The 22,795-nt window shown below is 38.0% G+C and overlaps 1 long non-coding RNA gene and 1 pseudogene across 1 annotated transcript in view; one reads left to right on the top strand and one right to left on the bottom strand.

Moving 5' to 3' along the window:
- Positions 1-22,795, top strand: part of LOC109549142 (uncharacterized) — a 295,166-nt gene that overhangs the window by 208,552 nt on the left and 63,819 nt on the right. The window lies entirely within an intron of this gene.
- On the bottom strand, positions 646-7,601 carry LOC101321443 (phosphorylase b kinase regulatory subunit beta pseudogene; annotated as a pseudogene).

The following is a 22,795-nucleotide window of genomic DNA, read 5'->3' as shown; positions in this document are numbered from 1 at the left end:
TCTTGTATGTATATATTGTTTATTGTCTGTTCCCACCCATTATAGAATATGAGCTTCCAAGATACAAAGTCTTTTTCTTTTGATCAGGCATAGATTTATTATTTTAGTTCAACCACTACAGTTAGCACAAATACAAAACCACAATCATGTTTACAAGGCAAAAATTGTACAATAGCTCTGTATACTAAAATATTATCAATAATGCAGTTTGAGAATCAAAATATCAACTGGCTGATTTTGCTTTTATGATGCATACTGGTATCTTTTTCTAGCATTATAATGCCACTTAAAAAATGTACCATTCTTTCAATATATTTTCATTCCTAGTACGCATAATTAGTTGGAAAATTCATTTAATTGGCAGTAAGGTGGGAATTTAGTCCAAAGTGCAAAGACTCATTTTGACGAGCTGTGTAATCATAAAACATGCAGTGGTGAACTTTCAATTCATAAACAATTATTATTGTTCAGTAAAGATTATTATTGTAGTGGGCATAATCATGAGAACTTACTTTCACTTGATTATAAGCAGTTCTTACCATCAGATTGCTCATGGCATGCAAGAGGTCCAATAACTCTGCCAAGGGTGTGGCAACTACTCACCAGCATGATCAGCCCTCACATTAATGGCTGCCTTGATTAAGCTTCAACACAAACTTAACACACTTCTGGAAAACCTGCCTCAACAGAGTCTCTAACACCTTCCTCACTAGCTAACCAGACATGGGTCATCATTGCTTGGCTTGACTTCTCCTTCCAGCAGCAAATTCATCACGACCTTTGTCAAATAGCTGCATGTTCCTCTTTTTCCCAGGGGGCGAGTACTGTAAAAGGAAGTCATGTCATCTTGTTTTTCAGCTTCTTTTAGTAGACTCTCATCTTTTTGAAATTCATGAAATGCTTCTTTCGCCGGTTTGTCTAGATCTACTTTGTCTTGAAATTCTAGCTCAGGGTTTCTTTCCAGTACAATGGATACAACCATTAGTAACTCCACAACTATCTGTCTGTATTTTGGCTGGTCAATATTTCCCAACATGTCTTCAACAAGGAAAGAGAAATTCATCTCATACATGGTCATATCTGACAGGGTTGGTTGCTGGGGCAAATGCCTTCCGGCTACAATGATTCCATTGGGTGTGTGCTCCAGGATCTGCCACACGCAGTCATAGGACTCAGGGGGAGTTCTATTCAAAGACCCATCGATCTGACACCTGTTCAGCCAACATCTTCCATTCCGTTGAGGCTGCAGAATACCCAGGAGAAGCTGTTTCACTTCACTAGGTGACATCTGATATAAGTCTCTGGCTGGCTTGTTTCTGCCACGGATCTGTAGTTCATACCCCATAGCATGGATCATCCACCCACTTCGTATTTTCAGCATGCCACGGGATAACTCCGGGTTATTGGAGATGATCCAGCCAATGTGAATGACCAGTTCTTGCTGAATGACCGACTCCCTCTCATCATGGGTATTACACTTGTAATAGATGATGTTCTTAATCACTCTTGGAGACAAAGGATTGAGATAGCCTCTTCTTCATGTCCAAAGGCACCCAGAGTTACCTGTTTGCCCTGCACTAAAACATTAGTAATGGATGGGGCCAGGCTGTCCACTAGTTTACTTAAAAGACTTGCTGTATGGCGCACCACCGACCAACATTTTTTGCTGCCAGCTCTTCTGTAGACTCTCTCAATGTGATCAGAAACGGTACCTTCCTTTGTGATGAAGTTGGGCCCTTCTCTTTTGAGCAGTATACCCAGCAGGATGGCTTGGCTAGCCAGACAACTACAGTCTTTCAGTTTTTGAAGAATTTCTTGGGTGGGTTTGTTTTTCCATTCAGTAATGGTGACATCTGGCTGCTGTTCTTGTTCAGGAGCATTGGAGGTGCTGCTTTGTCGTTTGACTTTTGAATGTTTGGGAACTTCTAGTTCCTCAAAACTCTTAAATTCTGGAAGCTCTTCTGTGTCACTGATTCGTAAGAAGTCAAGTTGTTCTACCACAGCTCCAGATATTAGTGTCTGTAGACGATCAACGTGAACTTTCACTCCTCCAACCACTCCTTTCTTAAAAGCTGCCAGCATATCTAATAAGGGATTGAATCAGCTACCTCTTACATTGTCTTCCCAGATGAGAACAAGGAAAGGTGGATGTCCATGCATTTTCCAGTATTGCTTAATAAACTGTAGTGCATTCTTTATGTCATCTATCAGCAGTAAAACATCTTGAGACATGTAGAAATCACTTAGGTCAAAGATGATAGGGTAACAAACCACAGTCTTTCCTAGAATGCTATAAATCTTTGATGTGCCGAGGCAGCCAATGGGCCTATCTGGCCTTCCGCAGAGTCCTGATTTTTCATTGATCCCCAGATGGAAATAAGCTTTCACAAGCTCCTGCTGGGCCCAGATCTGAATGGGTTCTACCTGTTGAGGAGTTTGAGTCTGAATACCATATGTGTTGAGGAAAACTTGAAGGCGTTGGCTTTCTGCTATGAGCGCTACATAAACAACCAAATCATTTTCCAGTGGGCCCTGATTGGAAAACCTCATGCTCACATTACGTTGATTCTGTAGTGGGACATAACGCTGAACAGGATCAATGTCTTCAGGACTAATTAATTCATCAGCCAGGAGTTTTGCGATGACATAAAGGGCTTGTCCCCAGAGAAGCAGTTTTCCATCACGGCCACAGTTGCTAGGAAATCGCTTCTGACTACCAGGGTTTCTTTTTTCATATTCTACAAAATCAGCTGGCACAGAGTAGTACTTTGGTATGACAGGATAACCTGAGAGGCTTGTCTGCTCACCCCCCGGGGAGGGTGGGGGCTGGGAGCTGAGGCTTGGGCTTCAGAGGTCAGATCCCAGGGAAAGGACTCGGTACAAGGCCTTTATCCCCAGCTCCTAGAATACTGTGTGGTTCATAGTAGGCATTCAATAAATATTTTTTAAAGAATATCTATGCAGGCTGGATTTAATTAAGGACCTGATCAGAGTATTTATTTGTACTCATTTATTTTTATATGATGGTAATATTAAGATCGCTTCCTGGAATCCCAGGAATAAGATAGTAGGTTTTGTCTTCTTGGCTGCTTGATTTTTGTTGTCGTTGTTGTTCTTGCTTTCTTCATTCTTTAAATGCATATATGCACATAGATCAGAAAGATAATATTGGGTTGGCCAAAAAGTTCCTTTGGTTAATGAATACCCAAAGTTCTTGGTGAAAATGAAACATGTGTCTTTTATTTTTACTTAAAACCGAATGAACTTTCTGGCCAACCCAATGCACATCGAAATATTTATTAACTGAAATATTTATTAACTGGTTGCTAGTTTTGCTTAAACTACAAAGTGTGAATGTGTGTGTGTGTTTATGGGTGTGTTGGTAGATGGGAAGAAGAGAGCGGCATACTGGGAATAGGTGTTTCTAAAGAAATTGCAGTGTCGATCAAGAATTTATGGACATATAAATGAAAAAGGCCTATAAAAGCACCTGTTAATTTTTCATTCAACAAGCATTTTTGAGCAAGAATGCAAGGCCTTAGCAGGGGGGTGAGTGGTGCACAGAATCCCTTATGTTAAAGGATTTACAGTATAGTGAGAGATACAGGCTTATATACCCTGAGCTATGCTACAAGACTGAGGGTACTAACTAAGACCTGCAACAGGAAAGCAAAGTGCTCACAGAGGAAGCAGAATAGAGACTTAAGTACAAACTAATAGAGGTGACTATATGACTATGTCACTTATTAGCTAAGGGATGCCAATAGTTAAGTGACAAGAGCATTTAAGGTTCATTAGGGAAGGCTTCAGAGGAGAAAGGAGGAAAGTGCGGCACCCACTTAATACATAGGGGAGAGTGACTATTTCCTGTGTGCCCTACTTCCTGACAGAAAGATGCTTCTCTTTCTAAGGCTGCCTCTTGTCAAATGAGGAGTAACCCTAGAGGACACGCAAATGGCTCTTTAAGTTCTCTAAACTCTTCACAAGTTTCCTTGTACATGAATACTGGAGGAAAGAGGTACTAGGTTAGGATATTTGTCTTCTAGAGAAGTAAACTAACAACCTGGCTAACTGTCTTATGGTATGGGGAACTTGCTGGGCAATTTTAACATTGTCAGCCAGTGCCTGGGAAGGAAGTCATGTGGGCCCTGACTCCCTTTGAAGACAGGAAAGCCAGAGGAAGGACATGGGTTTGCTTTACTATTCCCTCACCCCTACCCCCAGCCCTCAGTGTGAGAAAAGGTTATCATTTCTTGGCTTTCAAGGTTTTCTCTCAGGAAAATCTTTTCCTTTGTTCTATTTATGCCACAGACCCAGACAAAAGCACTCCGTACCGCAGTTCTGGAACAGTGACACTCTAGTCACAGTGCGTGGGGAGCTGAATGAGTCAGCCTGACAGGGACTGGCTTACATCCTAATTATAGAAAGAAAGCAAGATTGTTTTAGATTTATTAAAAACTGGAAGGTGCTATTGCTGCACATGAACAGAAAATCCTCGCCTCCAGTAACCCTTGATCTTGTTTTAACATAGAAACAGAAAGTGAGCTGAGCTATACATTTGCCTGTCTAGAGGAAAGAATGCTTCCTCTCCTTAGCCTTGAGCTTCAGTGAATTAGAGGAATGAGTGAGAAATGAGGGTGTGAAAAAGAGGCTGGACACAGTGGTGCTGCCCACTGAATTATTTTCCATCTGGAGGGAAGGCCGTTGCTTTCAGTATATTCTTCAAAGGAAAAAAAACATGGTAGTGAGCTCAGTCAAATTTAAATATTACCTTGTAATATATTTAATACTAAGGAAATGGACTTGAGTCACAGCACTGAGGGCTCGGGCAAGGCTCAGTGCATTGGGATGATCTGATGCATTCTGTCCTGTGTTTATCTGAACATCTGCCGAGAGAAGAGAGACTGGAGCACCATGTTAGTCCTGACAGTGGTAGAGGAGGGAGCAGGATAGCACGGTATGTGTGTGTGTGTGGTGGAGGCAGGCATATCCACATGTACAGAAGACAGTTTAGCAGGTAGACCAGTTAGAGCACCAGAAGCTAGGCAGAGGCAAGGAATGATTCCCCTACAGACTTCAAAGGGAGCATGGGCCTGCTGACATTCTGATTTTAGACTTCTAGCCTCCAGAACTGTGAGATAATGAATTTCTGTTGTTTTAAACCTCCAAGTTTATGGTATTTTATTATAGCATCCCTAGGAATTAATATACAGTTACTCAGCTAGTAAGTGACAGAAATAGAATTTGAAACCTAGTCTATAATCCATATCCCATGGCCATTTCTAGATGGAGACATTGGAATGTTAGGCTCAATTTCTGTAAATATGGCTTTCCTGACAGTTGAAGTATATAGGCAGTGACTGGTAATCACAGGAGTAGATACAGTCAGGTTGGAAGTGGGGCTGGCTAAATTTGAGCAAGTAAGGATGCAGTTAAGGCATATAGTTGTTCAGTCTTGCCTAGTTCTGCTTCATCCCACCTAGCCCTAATCCTCAGTCTGATTACCTGCACAGGGGAATAACGAGAGCTAAGTCAGTCCAATGGGTTAGGAAGAAGAAAGCAGAGATTGTTTTAACTTCAGAGTTGGAGGGAAAGGGGAGAGTAGTTGGATAACTCAGGGATTTCTAGGTCTGTTGTTGAGTTGCCAAGAGAAACTGTTATTTCCTTCTTTAGAGGTTCCTAAAATCACTCCTAAATTATCCACTGACTGCTAAATGTGTGTTGGGCACATTGGGGAGGTGACGACTGTAAAATAAATATAAGAGCCAATCCCAGTAATCAAGGCTGAAATCTGGGAACACAAAAATTAGTATATCTGAAAATATTAGAGACAGTGAAACTGTTCAGGTTCAACTCTAAGTGTAATGGAGTTCAGGAAGGGATGACAGAAAAAGATCCTCCTTTTATTTATTTTTTTCCAGCTTTATTGAGATATAATTGACATATAACATTCTGTATGTTTAAGGTATACAGTGTTTTGATTTGATACACTCATATATTGCAGAATGATTACCACCATGCCATTAGCTAACACCTGCATCACATCACATAATTACCACTTCTTTTTTGTGGTGAGAACAATTTAAAATCTACCCTGTTAGCAACTTCAAGTATATAATACAGTATTACTAACTATAATCACCATGTTGTACATTAGATCTCCAGACCTTATTCTTCCAGTCCATGAATATGGAATATCTTTCCATTTATTTGTGCCTTCTTCAGTTTCTTTCAGCAATGTCTTATAATCTTCAGTGCACAGATTTTTCACCTCCTTGTTGAAATTTATTCTTAAGTATTTATTCTTTTTGATGGTATTTGTAAATGGGATTGTTTTCTTAATTTCTTTTTCTGATAGTTCATAGAAACACAACTGCTTTTTTGTATACTGCTTTTGAGTCCTGCAAATTTACTGTATTTGTTTATTAGTTCTAGCAGGTTTTTTTTGTGTGTGTGGAGTCTTTAGGGTTTTCTACATATATAATACCATGTCATCTGCAAATGGATACAATTTTACTTCTTTTTCAATTTGGATGCTTTTTAAAAAATTGAAGTACAGTTGATTTATAATATTATATTAGTTTCAGATGTATAGCATAGTGATTCAGTATTTTTACAGATTATACTCCATTACTGATTTGTACCCTTTTAAATGTCAGTGTTTCCTAATGCTCCATCTTCAGATCTTTACCCTCTCTATGTACTCTATGGCTGATCTCATGATGTCAGCTACTGTCTGATTCCTCTGGAGTTGACTTTTATTCTGAATTTCAGATTTTATTTATAGCTATAACTGCAATCTTCTCACAGAAGAATTTAGAATCAGCCCAGAATCACCATTTCCTGGGTAGAGGGAAGCAAAGTGATTGCTGTATCCCAGATCAAACATAAAATATAGTAATAGCTGCTAACATTTATTGAGAGGCCTTCCAATCATTTGCCTACTTGGCATCAGACGTATTTCCAGCCCTTCCCCTTTCCCAGATAACTATATTTTCTGGACTCCCTTACCAACTGGCTTCTAGCACATTTCAGAAAATAAGCACTGGCGGAAGGTTGGAGGACTGGAGACAGGGTATATCCTCATCTTTATGTTTCCAGTAGGATCTCCGGAAATGGCTATGTCTTTCTCATGGTTCCGGCTTCTTCCAGCTCTTAGGCACTGTTAAAACTACCTCCTCCCTTTGCTTTCCAGTCCTTTGGGGTAGAGAGACTTCCTGTACTTGTTAATTTCTGGATTGCTTCATGTTCCCCTGTTTAATCTTTCAGCACATCCAACATACTTGAAAACAGATTCCCAGGGTTTGGCTTCTCTGCCTGGATCCTGGTTGTTCTGAGTACTTTACATATATTACCTTTCTAATCTATATAACAGTTCTATGAGGTAGACACTATTATTTCCCAATTTTAGAAATGAATAAACCAAGGTAAATAGAGATTAAATGGCTTGTTGAAAGTCCAACAGAAAGTGGTGGCCTGAGCCTAAACTCTTGAACACTAAATCATGTTGCTTCTCATTAAAACAGTCATTCACCTTTGACTTCAAGCATTTCTAACTGAAGAATTCTTTCCTGAGTTCTGAGCTCCAGGGTCATTGGCATCTTGCCAAATGTCTCTGGTGATGCTTCTATTTTTAGGAGAGCAAGTGGCCAAAGGACTGCTTATGTTATCCTCCATGAACCTCTAAGTTCTGTTTTGCTTTCTCTAATTTATATGTTCCCCCCACCCCGCCCACCATTTCTTCTACAGGCCTCCTACCAGAGTCACTCACTGGGTTGTCTTGATCCCATCACTCAGTGCACTCAGTGTATCCCGAGGTTGCCTCCTGCTTTAGTTTTGCTCCCTGCCTCATTTCTGCCCTTTGCCAATTCCATTGGTACATAAGGACAGGTCAGAAATACATCACACAGGAACACACTGATTTTTTTTCTAACGATGAATTGAATGCTTCCCAGAAGAGCTTTGCCATCTTTTTCAGCATAACTTTTTTATAAATACGTACTGGCTCTCTACGTAGGATTCTATGAATATACTATCTAATATTATATTTATTATAAATACCTATATTAATTTTTATTTTTTTCCCTTATAGTCCTCTTTGCTTGAAATGTCCTTTCCTTTATTTTCTTCCTGGTGAAATCATACTCATCTGGAGAGGTAAGATCTAGCTTAAATGCTATCTATTCTAGTAGTCTTTCATGACTCTCTCCCCTCCCCCCTGTACCTTGTCCTTACCTAGATTGAATAAATCACCTCCTACCTTTTGGTTCCATATCGCCCTGATCACCCCTCTGACCCAGTTCTCGGTGTGTGCATGTCTGTCTCCCAAATAAACTTGACAGTAGAGATCGTATCTTTGCTTTTGTGTTTCCTGTCACCTAATACATGTTAAGTAAATTTGGGGGTTGAATCAGACCGAGCAGTTTTGTTGAAATCCACTTAGGAGACTTGTTGATGACAAGCAAACAATATTTAGTGAATGTTAAGCAGGTGAAACTATCTTCTATATATCTGGCTATAGATATATAGATCTGGCTTTTGTTCTTTTAATTTGATATGTTATAAATGGGGACACTTGGTGAGTTTTTAAAAAAATTTTTTAAAATTAATTAATTAATTTATGGCTGCGTTGTTTCTTCGTTTCTGCTTGTGGGGTTTGTCTAGTTGTGGCGAGCGGGGCTACTCTTTCCTGCAGCACACAGGCTTCTCATTGCGGTGGCTTCTCTTGTTACAGAGCATGGGCTCTAGGCACGCGAGCTTCAGTAGTTGTGGCACACGGGCTTAGCTGCTCCACGGCATGTGGGATCTTCCCGGACCAGGGCTCGAACCCATGTCCCTTGCATTGGCAGGTGGATTCTTAACCACTGCGCCACCAGGGAAGTCTGACACTTGGTGATTTTTATAATGAATAATTTGTGCTCTAGATACTAAGTTCTAATGCAGAATTGTGTGTGTGTGTGTGTGTGTGTGTGTGTGTGTGTGTGTGTGTGTGCGCGCATGTGTGTGAGAGAGAGAGAGAGAGAGACAATGGGAAATTTACTTGAACATTTTTTTTTTCTTTTAGACAACCACCTCACAATGTTATTTTGAGGAAACATGACTGAACGGTAGCAGAATATTACTTTGTAAATATAACTAAATTCCTGTGAAATACTCAGCGATGGAGGATAGGTATTACAAAATCATCAATAGGTTATAAGTTGGTTTATTTCTAATAGGAAATATTTAATGTGGAAAGAGTACGTTTTGGTGTAAGGGAGAGCTAATCAATATATATAATCTTAGTTTATGCACACATGGGTTGGGTATTATGTGTGTGACTTACCAAAAGATGATTACTTAGCTATGTGGGTATTATAAGGGCCATTTACAAAGAGTTAAATGGTTTACTGAAGGGCTAATATGAGTTAGTTAATCGTTAAGAAGTTTGCAATTTCCAGACTAATATGTTCCCCTTTGAATGGTTTATTAAGTTGGCCGTTTCCCAAAATAGTTTAGCACCCAGATAAATAGATCCATTGCAGTACCAAAAAAAGCACAATAAATATATTTTTCTTATGGTTCATCATCCAGCGAAATCCAGAGAGCATGATCAAAGGTTATAGCCATCAGAGGAACTGTTCCATATTGCTCTGTAGCTTTAGGCCTGTAAATATCAGTGTTCCATCCCATGCTTTTTCTGGCTTGTATCATGGCCACTGAGCCAATTCTTTTCCTTTTTAAGTTTTTTAACCTGTTTATTTATCCCAACGTGATCTTTCTTTCTGCTGTTAATTTATGTCAAGGTGAAAAGTTTAGACCCACAGTGCCTGATAAAAAGCATGCAAGTGATTTGGCCAGAAGTACAGCAAGAGTACTAAAGAAGAATATCTTATAATTTGTGAAAATGAAGATTTTCATTGGCTGGAGGCAAGAGAGTACACAAAAGGAAATGTATGAGAGGCCAGATTGTAAATTCAGCAGGATTTTAGACATGGGTGGAAGCCCTTTGACATTGCAAAGGGCAATATAAACATTGCTACAGCTGGGAAGAAGTAACTATCAATTGTGCAAACAGGAGCTGCACTGACTATGATCAGTGCATCATGGGACTTTAGGACCTCTGAAGAGAATGAAACAGCAGCCAGGAAGCAGGACTGCAAAATGCATCTCCAAGAAACTACAAATAAGGCACACCCAGGCATACATATAAATACAAGTATAAATATATACCACACATATAAAGTTATGTTTGATTTTTGTTAAAATAAGACCACACTATGCACATTACTCTGTAACTTGTTTTCCTCATTTAGCAATGTATCATTGAAAGCACTTTCTTAATATATAGATGTAACTCATTGGACTTTCAACAAGGGTGCCAAGACAATTCAATAGGGAAAGAGTAGTCTTTTCAACAAATGGACAACTGGATATATATATAGATATATATATAGATATATATATAGATATATGCAAAAGAATGAATTTGAACATCTTTCTTATACAAAAAAAATTATTCCTAGTGGATCATGGACCTAAGTGTAAGAGCTAAAATTATATAGCTATTTGAAGAAAACATGGGAGTAAATCTTCATGACATGGGGTTAGTTAAAGCCTTCTTAGATACAATCAAAATCACAAGTGACAAAAGAAAAACAGGTAAAATGCACTTCACCAAAATATAAGACTTTTGTGCCTCAGAGGACCCATCAGTAATGTGAAAAGACAACCCAGAATGGGAGAAAATATTTGCATATCATATACCTGACAAGGGACTTACATCCAGAATATATAAAAAATGCTTGCCACTCAACAATAAAATGACAAACGACCACTTAAAAATGGGCACAGAATCTGAATAGATATTACTCTAGAGAAAATATATAAATGGCCAATAAGCACATGGAAAGATGCTAAACATCATTAACCATTTGGAGATTGCATATCAAAATCACAATGAGATACCATTTCACACCCAGTAGGTTGGCTATAACCTAGAAGACAGGTAATAGCAAGTGTTGGTGAGTATGTGGAGAATTTGGAATCCTCATGCATCGCTGGTGGTAATATAAAATGGTGTAGCCTCTTTGGAAAACAGTTTGGCATAAACATAGAGTTACCATCTGACCCAGAAAATCTACACCTAGGCCAGACCTCAGAGAAATGAGAACATGTCATACAAAAATTTGTTCATGAGGCTTCCCTGGTGGCACAGTGGTTGGGAGTCGGCCTGCCGATGCAGGGGATGCGGGTTCGTGCCCCAGTCCGGAAAGATCCCACATGCCGTGGAGCGGCTGGGCCCGTGAGCCATGGCCACTGGGCCTGCGTGTCCGGAGCCTGTGCTCCACAATGGGAGAGGCCACAACAGTGAGAGGCCCGCATACCGCAAAAAAAAAAAAACAAAAACCACAAAACACACACAAAAAATTTGTTCATGAATGTTCATAACAGCATTAGTCATTATAGCCATAAACTGGAGACAGCCCAAATGTCCATCAACTGATAAATGGTTAAATAAAGTATAGCATAACCAAACAATGGAATATTATTTGGCAATAAAAAGGAATGAAGTGATACATGCTACAATATGGATGAACACTGAAAACTCTATGCTACATGAAAATGTCAGTCAAAAAAGACTACATAATGTATTATTCCACTTATATGTAAGTCTAGTATAGGTAAATCCATAGACACAGAAAGTAGATTAATGGTTTCCAAGGACTCAGAGAGTTGGAGGGAAATGGATAGCGACTGCTGTTGGATATGAAATTTGGGGGGAGGATAATGAAAATGTTCCAAAATTGATTGTGGTGATGGATACACAAGTCTGTGAATATAGTAAAAACACTGAATTGTATACTTTAAAGTGGTAAATTTTGATGGATTGTAAATTATATCTCAGTTTTTAAAATTCAGGACATAATCATATTTCCAAGTTCTTTTTGCTATGTAAGATAACATATTCACAGGTTCCAGGGATTAGGATATAGACATCCTAATTTTGTTTGTGGGGGCCATTATTCTGCCTATCACATTTAGATTTTATGGAAGTACTTGAAACTGAGTCAGTCAGACCTGACGTGACCTTGCTGTCCTCTGTGAGTAGCAGTGCAACCCCACAGAGCATGGGGCTATAGTGAGGTATGATGATCTGCTTCTCAGCAGATGTCAGCATGGAAACATGAGGGTAGAAGACAATGCATTTCGTGTCTTCTTCCCTCCTACCACTAAGATATCATGGTACCACAGAAAGCCCTGTGTTAGTCACGTCTTTGTTATGCCTCAATATTTTTAATCTTTAAGTAAATTCTTCTTCTTCATATGATCCTGATTTCTTATGTTGTTTAGAAAGGTCTCCCCTATCCCAAGGTTAGAATGACTGCCCTAATTTTTCTTCTATTACTTATTTTAATTTTCCTTTAAAAACTTCAATTTATATGAGATTTACTTTTGTCAGTGATATGAAGTAGGGGTCTGCCTTTGTTTTCTTTTAATTGGATAGCCATTTATGCTAACATCCTTTGTTAAATAATCAATCTTTTTCTCTCTGTTTGGAGACCTTAGTCATATACTAAATTCTCATATGTACTTCAGTCTATTTTTGAACTTTCTCTCTGTGTTCCACTGATAGCTTTTACATTCAAGAATAAAAACCTCATGCAGAAAAAAATGCAGAAGATCTCTCTTCTATTACAGACTTTGATATTGAGCACAATTAGAAAGTAAAGAAAAGCAGTTTGGGCCATTTTCTTTCCCTGCCATCATACTCCAATTTACATAGGCCTTATGTGTATAGTCCAGGTCATACAAATGCAAAGCAAGATTGTGTGTACATGTGTTTTTGAGGTACTTCTGCAAAGAACTGCCTGATCATGCAGACACCATCTAAAATGTACAAATTGAAAGGTGCTGAGAAGCTTCTTCGCTTAAAACTGTCTTCTCCATGGATAAGCAGCCTGGCCTGAGATAGCTACCATTAGAGGTACTCTCTTGTGATAAATTTACCATCTATAGAAGTTTACCCTCCTGTATGAGAGTTGAATGTAAAACCATTGGCATCCACCACCATCTTAGAAATGAAAATAGATGTGGTGGCATTATGGAATAAAAAAGAATTCTATTCAATAAATTTTCTTAGAATCACTAACTATTGAGGGAGATGTGAAAGCTTTCCAAAGATGTGATACTGTCTTAATAGAAGAAAACAAGTTCTCATGAATTTATTATCCTGAAAAGAAATCTCAGGAGAAAATCCCTGTAGATCAGTGACTCTTGACTTGGCTCTGTCAGGCTTTTTTTTTTCTTTTTCTTTTTTTAGGTTTGTAAGCTTTGCTATGATTCTTGATGTGGCTTATTTGGAAGCATAATGAAAAAAATTTTTTTCCCTGGGATGGCATGTTTTTAGGGTGAATTCATCTTTCTTCATTTGAAATTTAAGATCTGAGCTCACATAAATATTTCATTTGTTGAAATTTGAGTTGTCATCTTGAAGTGAAGTGTACCATTTAAAAACATGGCCATTTTCTCCTTTAACCCATTTCATTGAAAGGGCATCCAGCAATGTGGTTAGTTATGCAGTGACCCTGAATTTACTCTGTGCTTTGCTTTCTGTGATGCCATATGTCACAAACATGGTAAGGCAGAAATAGCCAAGTTATATTAAGAAGGAATGTGTCCTAAACAAATTAATTAGAGTAACAATTTTCTTTTTGAGTTCCTTAGAACCCTTAAAAGTATCTGTGAAGGGACATTCTATATTTAGTAAATTACTTATTATTACCATGGGAATGCAATAGACAATTTTCTCTTCATGGCTTTTTTTAGACTTAGGTCAAGAGAAGACTTGTTTTCCATAGATGTTTTTCAATAATAGCTTTATTTTATTTTTGTTCTCATGCTATAACTGAAGCCATTTGAGCTTTCTCCAATCCTGCACCCTCTTTTTTTTTTTTAACATACCATTGTAAATAAAATGACAGGTAGGAAAGAATTCATATTTGGAAAGTAGAAAAAATAAGATTGGGGCATATACATAATTATAAAGCAATATTAGTCTGTGTTTATCTGATTACTGGCCAATGCAAAGGTACCAATTACAGATCTGTTTACTAAAATACTTCTTAAAAATAGTTTTAAATGTGTCTCTGTGTTTAAATGTGTCATGTTATAGAGTATAGAAGGAAACACTTTCTCGGCAGTATTTAGATGCATTATCTCCCACGATGAAAGGTATGGAAACATGGACAACAACAACAAAAGTGTAATAGCGTGTGGCTTCACCTCTGACTGTGTTCAGAATGTCAGCCATATTGAATGTTTTTATTTGGTCAATCAGGTGCCCAGCTCTATTGCATTTATGGATAGTAGAGAAGAGCTCAGTCTGAGGACCCTTTTCTGAGAACAGTGATAACATCTTGAAATGGAAGGAGGAGTAACATAAAGCACCTATCAGAGAGGTTCCATTTAGGGAAATACACCACTGACAGAAAGGACATTTGAAGACTAGTGTTATTAAATTCTTAGTATAGATTGAAGACTGTAGAATAATGTGCAGTTGTTCTTCAGAGCTGCTGTGTTTATTTCCATACAGATCATAGAAAAATAGCACGTAGAAAAATATTTAATTTTAGTCAGTGTTTAAAGTCAGCTTGACATTTTTTCCAAGTTGAACATGAGTTCTAATCTTAGATAATTCTTCCCCTTGGTTATAAACATAACTTTCCACCTCATTTTAGTTGGTTTTGTAAAACAGCCAGACGATTTTTAATTTGCCCAATAGTGACTCTAACACATGCACCCCATTTATGGGATTATTTTATGAATATCCTAAACTTATTAAAATGTTTTTGCATGAACTACTTATTCCATATACTGACCATTTCTGGTATTAAAAAATCTCAAATTCTTGCCACTAAAACTCTAATGTTATCTTTTATATTATTTTTTCAAGAAGTGCTTTCTCAACTGTTTATTACATATGGTAATAATATAGCTCATCAAACCTCTATTGTGGATATTCAAGGAAAAAAATGATCCTGTGCTGAGTTCAGTTTGCTCAGAGATTTGGACAAACGTTAAATTTTGCTGTTTTAACTGCAGCTAGGGAAATGAGTGTCATTTTGCAAATGAATTTGTAAGGTTAAAACTGTTGATGTTTCAGTGCCCACCAGTCAAGCAGAACATGTTGAAATTTGATTGCTTTATGATTATACACACATGACATAATCACAAAAAATTGGTAATTAACCTTTATGCATAAAATTAAATAAAATGAATCAATAGAGATTTATTAATACTATTAAGTAATTAGACTAGTTTTAGTGTTGTTCAGTTTCATTATGTTCTAGTAACATCATGTATATATAAATTCAATGTGAATTTAAAACTTCCTAAAAAACTTTAATCAAAAATATACTAGCCAATGAGCTAACTTGGTTTATTATACTGAAAAAGTAGCTCTCTTTTCAGATTTCAATGATTCAAAGATTCTTTCTGTTGGAAGATACACCTTATATACTACCAAGAAAGAAAAATATTCTAACTAAGTTGTGACATAGTACTCTCTTTCTGCTTAGAATTTTGATTTTATACTTATTAAAAAAGCTATTATAAACTCATTTACACATTTTTTAAATTGCTTTTGGGCATTCATGTAAAAAGAAAATATGAACAAAATACATTTATTATACTCCTCAAAGTCTTTTTATTCAAAGTCCAATCCATCTGAGTCACTTTTAAATTCAGAATTATCACTATCTTTTTTTTCCATACATATCTTTTCTGTCATCAAGAACGTTGGTATTATAGCGTTGCTTAAAACGGTGTTCCAGTATCACCACAAGTATTTTCTTCCAAGTCATGGACACTCATTTTGCCAATTTTGAAGTTGGCAAGGTTTCAGTAAAAGGTTTTTAGATAACAACCAGTCCCTGTTTGACAGAAATTATAAGATGCCATCTACTGTAAAAGATCCTGATTTCAGAAATGTTAATAATATGGGAAAATGTTTTAGAATGAATGAAATATGGTATTAATATTGCTAAAACTTTCTATAATTGCAATAATTTGAACATTTGTAGCAAATCTTCTCTGCATGCCTCATTTGTCTCCATGCTATCTGGGGCTCCTATGACTAAGTCGCTGCCATTAAACATTAAAAAATGCCCATGCAAGAAACAGCTCAATTGCAAAACAACCTGCATTTCAGAGTTTCATGTTGTAACTTATTAAGGGTCATGGCACATATGCTCACTCACTGGTAACTACTGACCTATGAAAGCAAAGGGGTAGGGGATAGTTCTAAGGATTCAGAGACATTAGGAATAAGTAAGAGTTTTTCCTTTCTTACACTCCATTGAAGAACACAAATATAGGTTTTTCTGGGGTTTTTTTGTTTTTGTTTTTTTTTGGCCATGCATCTTGTGGGATCTCAGTTCCCCAACCAGGGATTAAACCTGGGCCATGGCAGTGAAAGCACCAAATCCTAACCACTAGACACGAGGGAACTCCCAGGTTTTTCTGTTATTTTTAAATCTCTAAATTCTGGATTTTGTCACATTATTTTAAATTTCACTGCATCTAACATGATTAAACAATGGAATTGCATATAATCTGAGGTTCTGCATTCTGATTTAGGGATTGACCAAAAAAATTCCAGACATTCAGCAGACTTTTAATTTCCTCGGCATACTTAATTTGGAGCCATTATTTTGAAATCATTTATTGCTTTGTCCATAGCACTTTAATTTTTTTTTGACAAAAGAAACTCAAACAAAAGTTTAATAACATGTATACATAGGAGAGACCCAGGAAAACTGAGTAACTCAGCAAAATGGCCAAAGCCCTCAAATACCATCTTCAGCTAAGGACAAAAGAGGATTCTGAGGGTGGAGAGAGTCAGTTAGGGGAGGTTAACCAAGAGCATTTTAATTCTTTACAGCATGATTCTTTGCGGTACGTGGGCCTCTCACTGTTGTGGCCTCTCCCGTTGCGGAGCACAGGCTCCGGACGCGCAGGCCCAGCGGCCATGGCTCACGGGCCCAGCCGCTCCGCGGCATGTGGGATCCTCCCGGACCGTGGCACGAACCCGTGTCCCCTGCATCGGCAGGCAGACTCTCAACCACTGCGCCACCAGGGAAGCCCACAGCATGCTTCTTTGAATCAGCAATCTAATGTCCCTTGAGCTGGACTTTGGCTTCAATTGCCTCTGCAAAAGCAGTCACAGCATATTATATCTTGAATATAACTGTTTTCAAAAATTACCGTTTGTCTCTTTGTTTGCTCTAATATGTTTCATGTTGGTTCTTAATCTTCTTTGCCCTTATGAGAGTGTACCTCTGTCAATGGGCCCCCAAATGTTCTTCACAAAGGACATCATTACAACTGGCTCCTGAAAGAACCTGTCTCTTTGGACTGGCTTTCAAATAATTATCTCCTTTAGAGAGATTTTTAGACTCTTTCCACTTCTCTCTCCCCTTACCATTTAGCCCTCATATAAAACTAAGATTTGTACATTCTTGGATGGCAGTCAGATTGTGATGAACTAATGAAAATTTGGAACTCAGATTTATAAAAACTGGAGCAGAATTCAAAAAATAGAAGTTTCTGAAAATAACTCATTGAAATCTTTAAAATGATGTACCACTCTTTTTAAAAAAATTTTTATTGGAGTATAGTTGCTTTACAATGTTGTGTTAGTTTCTACTGTACAGCAAAGGGAATCAGCTATACATATACATATATCCCCTCTTTTTTGGATCTCCTTCCCATTTAGGTCACTGCAGAGCACTGAGTACAGTTCCCTGTGCTTTATAGTAGGTTCTCATTAGTTATCTATTTTATACATAGTATCAATAGTGTATATATGTCAATCCCCATCTCCCAATTCATCCCCACCACCCCTTGGTGTCCATACGTTTGTTCTCTGTGTCTGTGTCTATATTTCTGCTTTGCCAATAAGATCATCTATACCATTTTTCTAGATTCCACATATATGTGTTGATATACGATATTTTTCTCCTTCTGACTTACTTCACTCTGTATGACAGACTCAAGGTCCATCCACATCCCTACAAATGACCCAATTTCATTTCTTTTTATGACTGAGTAATATTCCATTGTATATATGTACCACATTTTCTTTATCCATTCCTCTGTTGATGGACATTTAGGTTGCTTCCATGTCCTGGTTATTGTAAGGAGTGCTGCAATGAACATTGAAGTACATGTGTCTTTTTGAATTATGGTTTTCTCAGGGTATATGCCCAGTAGTGGGATTGCTGGGTCATGTGGTAATTCTGTTTTTACTTTTTTAAGGAACCTCCATACTGTTCTCCATAGTGGTTGTATCAATTTACATTCCCACTAACAGCACAAGCGGGTTCCCTTCTCTCCACACTCTCTCCAGCATTTACTGTTTGTAGATTTTTTGATGATGGCCATTCTGACCAGTGTGAGATGATACCTCATTGTAGTTTTGATTTGCATTTCTCTAATAATTAGTGATGTTGAGCATCTTTTCATGTGCCTCTTGGCCATCTGCACTCTACTCTTTATGAAAGAAAAAAAGTAGCCAAACTTAAATATTTTAGTTGTGATAATTTGGGTTGCTCTGACAATCTCCAAAATATCAGGGACATATAATAATAAAATCTTATTTCTTGCTTCTATAAATTCTTGCAGTTTGCTAAGTGCTTGTGCCATACCTTCCAGAAGCCGGGCTCCTTCCATCTTGTGGCTGTATCTTTCCTCATTCCTTGGACTCTTATCCATTCAAGCAGTACATGGGAGAATAGAGAGAGGATCACATGAGGTAGGATTTTATAAACAAGGACTAGAAGTGTGCACATCTCTTTTGTTCACATTCTGTTGATCTGAAGTCAGTCACATCATTACATGTAGCTGCACTGGAGACTGCAAAATGTATTCTAGCTGTGTGCCCAGGAGTAAGAGAACAATGTGGATTATGGTGAGTACCAGCTGTCTCTGTCTGAGAGTGAATTTTAGGTAGGCCACCTAAATACCCTAGGCTTGCCCTCCAGTTTTGTTGCAAATGTCCAAACAAAATATATTATTCATATATATGTGAATAAATATAAACATAGATTCAATCTTTTGCTAATTGAACTCTCACTTAGTATCTAAGGGGAAATTAGAAGTAGACTGATAATCTTTTTCTCAATTGAAATGTAGTTCCACATGACATATTTTGAGAAGATTTCACATAGTAAATGTATCACTTTAGGACAATACATAATTTTATTCAATATGTGAGTCCATGTTTAAAGATTCTTTAAGGAGGAAAGCAACTTAACAACAGATTTAAGAGAAACAACTCTAGGAAAATTGGTTTTTAAAACCTAACCTGCAGTTGTTCAAGCCCTCACTACCTGGCTGTGGTTGGGTATTCCAGAATACTTGATTTTTATCATATTTGTTCTTATATCTACAGCAGGTGTTTATGAATGACATATGCATCCTATGAAAAAGAGAAAGGACAGAAATATTTAAGAGAGTTTAAAAAGAGTTTTAATATTGTCAATCTGTGAAATGCTCTTTATCAAAATCGCTCTACTCTCCATGGCATGACTAAATAAGTATTGACTCTAAATAGCCTTCAGTACCCTGTTGTCAACGAGCTGTGAGTTAAGACCCATGACACAAATTGTCCCCAAGACCATGTTCTGTCATACATCAGGACAGACCTGATTTTCTTAGTCATTAATTCAAGGAAGCAGGGTTTAAACATTTACTTCCATATTAAGAGAAGCTTTGGGTTTACACTGTACCCTTCCTTGCTTCTTGGGAATCAGCAATTTTCTCTGTTCATCTGTTCTGATTTATCTTTTTGTTTCTCTTTCCCATTGTACTTGCTTTTAAATTATAGAGATGGAATAGTGGTAAGGGCAGAGATAGGCATATCATTTTTAAAATATTTGTTTTTAAGAAAAATATCAGATGATTCTTGTGATTCTATGACTAACTTTTTTCTTTCCTCCACCTTTTTTAGTGTTTGCTATGTAGATAAGATTGGCTTCAAAGTGAGCAGATCTTGTGTATTTGGATTGATTGCTTGGTTTTAAGGAAGGAAGCGTGCTATTTTATTCTTTTAATTGAAGGTTCGTGAGCAAATGGACAAGCTTCAGTCCTTGAAACTGTGATGGATACTGAGAGTCTCAATGGAACATTAATTCCAAGGCCATACATATTTTGGGTAATAATAGAAAGTCCTTTTCCCATGAAGTCAGGAATGAGAAAGATTATGCTGTTTGAGAATGTAGAGTTTTGGAATTAGATTCAAATCACCAGTAATTCTTTTTGTGGAGGATATGGTTAATTTTGATGGTTTATGCAAAGGCCTCCTTTTCCACCACTGGCCTGTCTTATTGCTTGAAATTGAGTCTTTCAGTTTGAGGCTTTGTATCTCTAGGAGTCTCCCTTAAAATGTAGAGGATCACAGGAGAGATAGTAACATCGATTATTAAAAGACTTATACAACCAAGGCTTTAACAAACATCCACATGGAGTTGGGTAGGAAGGGAAGAGAAGCAATCAGGTCAGGACCCACACCCCTAGGAGGGGATACAGAAGAAGAGGAGGATTACATGGGCCGGGAGATCCTCTGTGGGGAGTGAGTGGTTTGAACAGCATATTGGGTGCCCCAGCCCTGGGGTCCGACACTGGGAGGATGAGTTCTCTTAGCTCGTTTGAAACTAGGGGCTGTAAGAAACCTAGACTCTGCTTGTGAAGAGTGCACACATATTTGCTTACTCCCCAAACAAGGTGGAGGAACCAGATTGAAACTGCTTGGGACTCTGGTGACTCTGGTCAGTTTCCTGTGACTGCCCCAGCTTGGGCCCCAACCTGAGCTGAGTGCCCACTCCGGCCCCTCTTACTCCATTAGCACAGCTCCCCACTAAGGTGAAGGCTGCCAAAGCCAAGGAGAGTGCACAATTGTCGGGGACAGAGGTGGTTCACACGCAACATGGAATCTGAAGGGGGTAAGGGCAGCCATACTGGCTTTCACGGAGGCAGCAGATCAAGAATGGTCTGAAACTCTGCCATGCTAAGACCACCCCAGCATGCACCCCAGCCCACACCAAGTGCCCTCGCAGGCCCCTTTTGCTCCAGCCTTGCTCCCTCTGGGACAGAGGTGCCAATGCTGCAAGGGGGTAGAGTACACAGTTAGAAAGAACAGAACCAACTCAGACATGACCCTCAGGGCTTCTGCTCCAGCAACTTGGTACGTGACCCCACCTCCAATAGGGTGGTGTTGACCACTGAACAGAGGAGAAGCCTTGGCTCACACCTAGCTCTGGCTTTAGCCCCTCCATCTCCAGCCCCACCTCTTAACAAGGTGATAGCTGCCAGCACACCCTGGGGGAAGATGTGACTTGTGCTCACTTCATATCCAGCTTCCCCACCAAATCCACTGGGCAGACAGACTGTGAATATGGTAAATTATTGATATTTTTCTCTGCTTCATTAGTTGTTTTTCCAGGGTTTTCTCTTGTTCTTTTGTTTGAAACAAATTCCTCTGCCTTCTAATTTTGCTTAACTTTCTCTGTCTCTGTGAAATTAGGTGAAATATTTACTTATCACAGTCTTGAAGTGGCATCCAAATATATATATATATGTGTGTGTATAAATAAATAAATATATATACATATATATATATATCAACATATATGAACCCCATGGTAACCACGTATCAAAAACCTACAACAAATACACAAAATATAGAAAGGAACATAAGCATGTCATTAAAGCAAATCATAAAGCCACAAAGGAAGAAGCTAAAGAAAGAAGGGAAGAAACTAAAAGAAGAAAAGAGCAGAGAACTACAAATACAAGCAGAAAACAAGTAACAAAAAGCCATTAAGTACATACCTACCAATAATCAGTTTAATTATGAATGGACTAAATGCACCAATCAAAAGATGTAGGGTGGCTGATTGGATACAAAATAAGAACCATCTGAATGCTGCTTACAAGAAACTGACTTCAGAGCTAAAGATACACACAGAATGAAAGTGAGGGGATGGAAAAAGATATTTCATGCAAATGGAAACTACAGGAAAGCTGGGTAGCACTACTCATATCCAACAAAATAGACTTTAAGACAAAGTCTAAAACAAAAGACAAAGGTCATTATATATGATAAAGGCATCAATACAAGAAGAGGATATAACATTTGTTGACATACATGCACTTAATATAGGACCAACTAAATATATAAAGCAAATACTAACATACATATAGGGAGAAATAGGCAATAGTACAATAATCAAAGGAGATTTTAACACCCCACTTACATCAATGGATAGATCATCCAGACTGTAAATCAATAAGAAAACAACAGCCTTAAATGACACTTTAGACCAATTGGACTTAATAGATATCTATAGGACATTCCATCCAAAAACAGCAGAATTGAACAGAACATTCTGTTCAAGTCCACATGGAACATTCTCCAGGACAGATGACATGCTAGGCTATAAAACAAGTCTTAACAAATTTAAGAGGATAGAGATTATATCAAGAATTTTTTCCAACCACAACAATGTAAAACTAGAAATCATTTACAGGAAGAAAATGGGACAAACACATACATGTGGAGAATAAACAACAAGCTACTAAGAAAACCAATGGGTCAATGAAAAAATAAAAGTGGAAATCAGAAAATACCTTGAGACAAATGAGAATAAAAACACAACTTTCCAAAATCCATGGGACACAGCAAAAACTGTTCTAAGAGGGAAGTTTATACAAAAACAAACTCAAAATTGATTAACGATCTTACTGTAAGACT

Source organism: Tursiops truncatus, chromosome 3 (assembly GCF_011762595.2).
Source record: "Tursiops truncatus isolate mTurTru1 chromosome 3, mTurTru1.mat.Y, whole genome shotgun sequence".
Taxonomy (NCBI): Eukaryota; Metazoa; Chordata; class Mammalia; order Artiodactyla; family Delphinidae; genus Tursiops; species Tursiops truncatus.
Note: the sequence above shows the minus strand (reverse complement) of the source record. Positions and strands in the feature narration are given on the sequence as shown.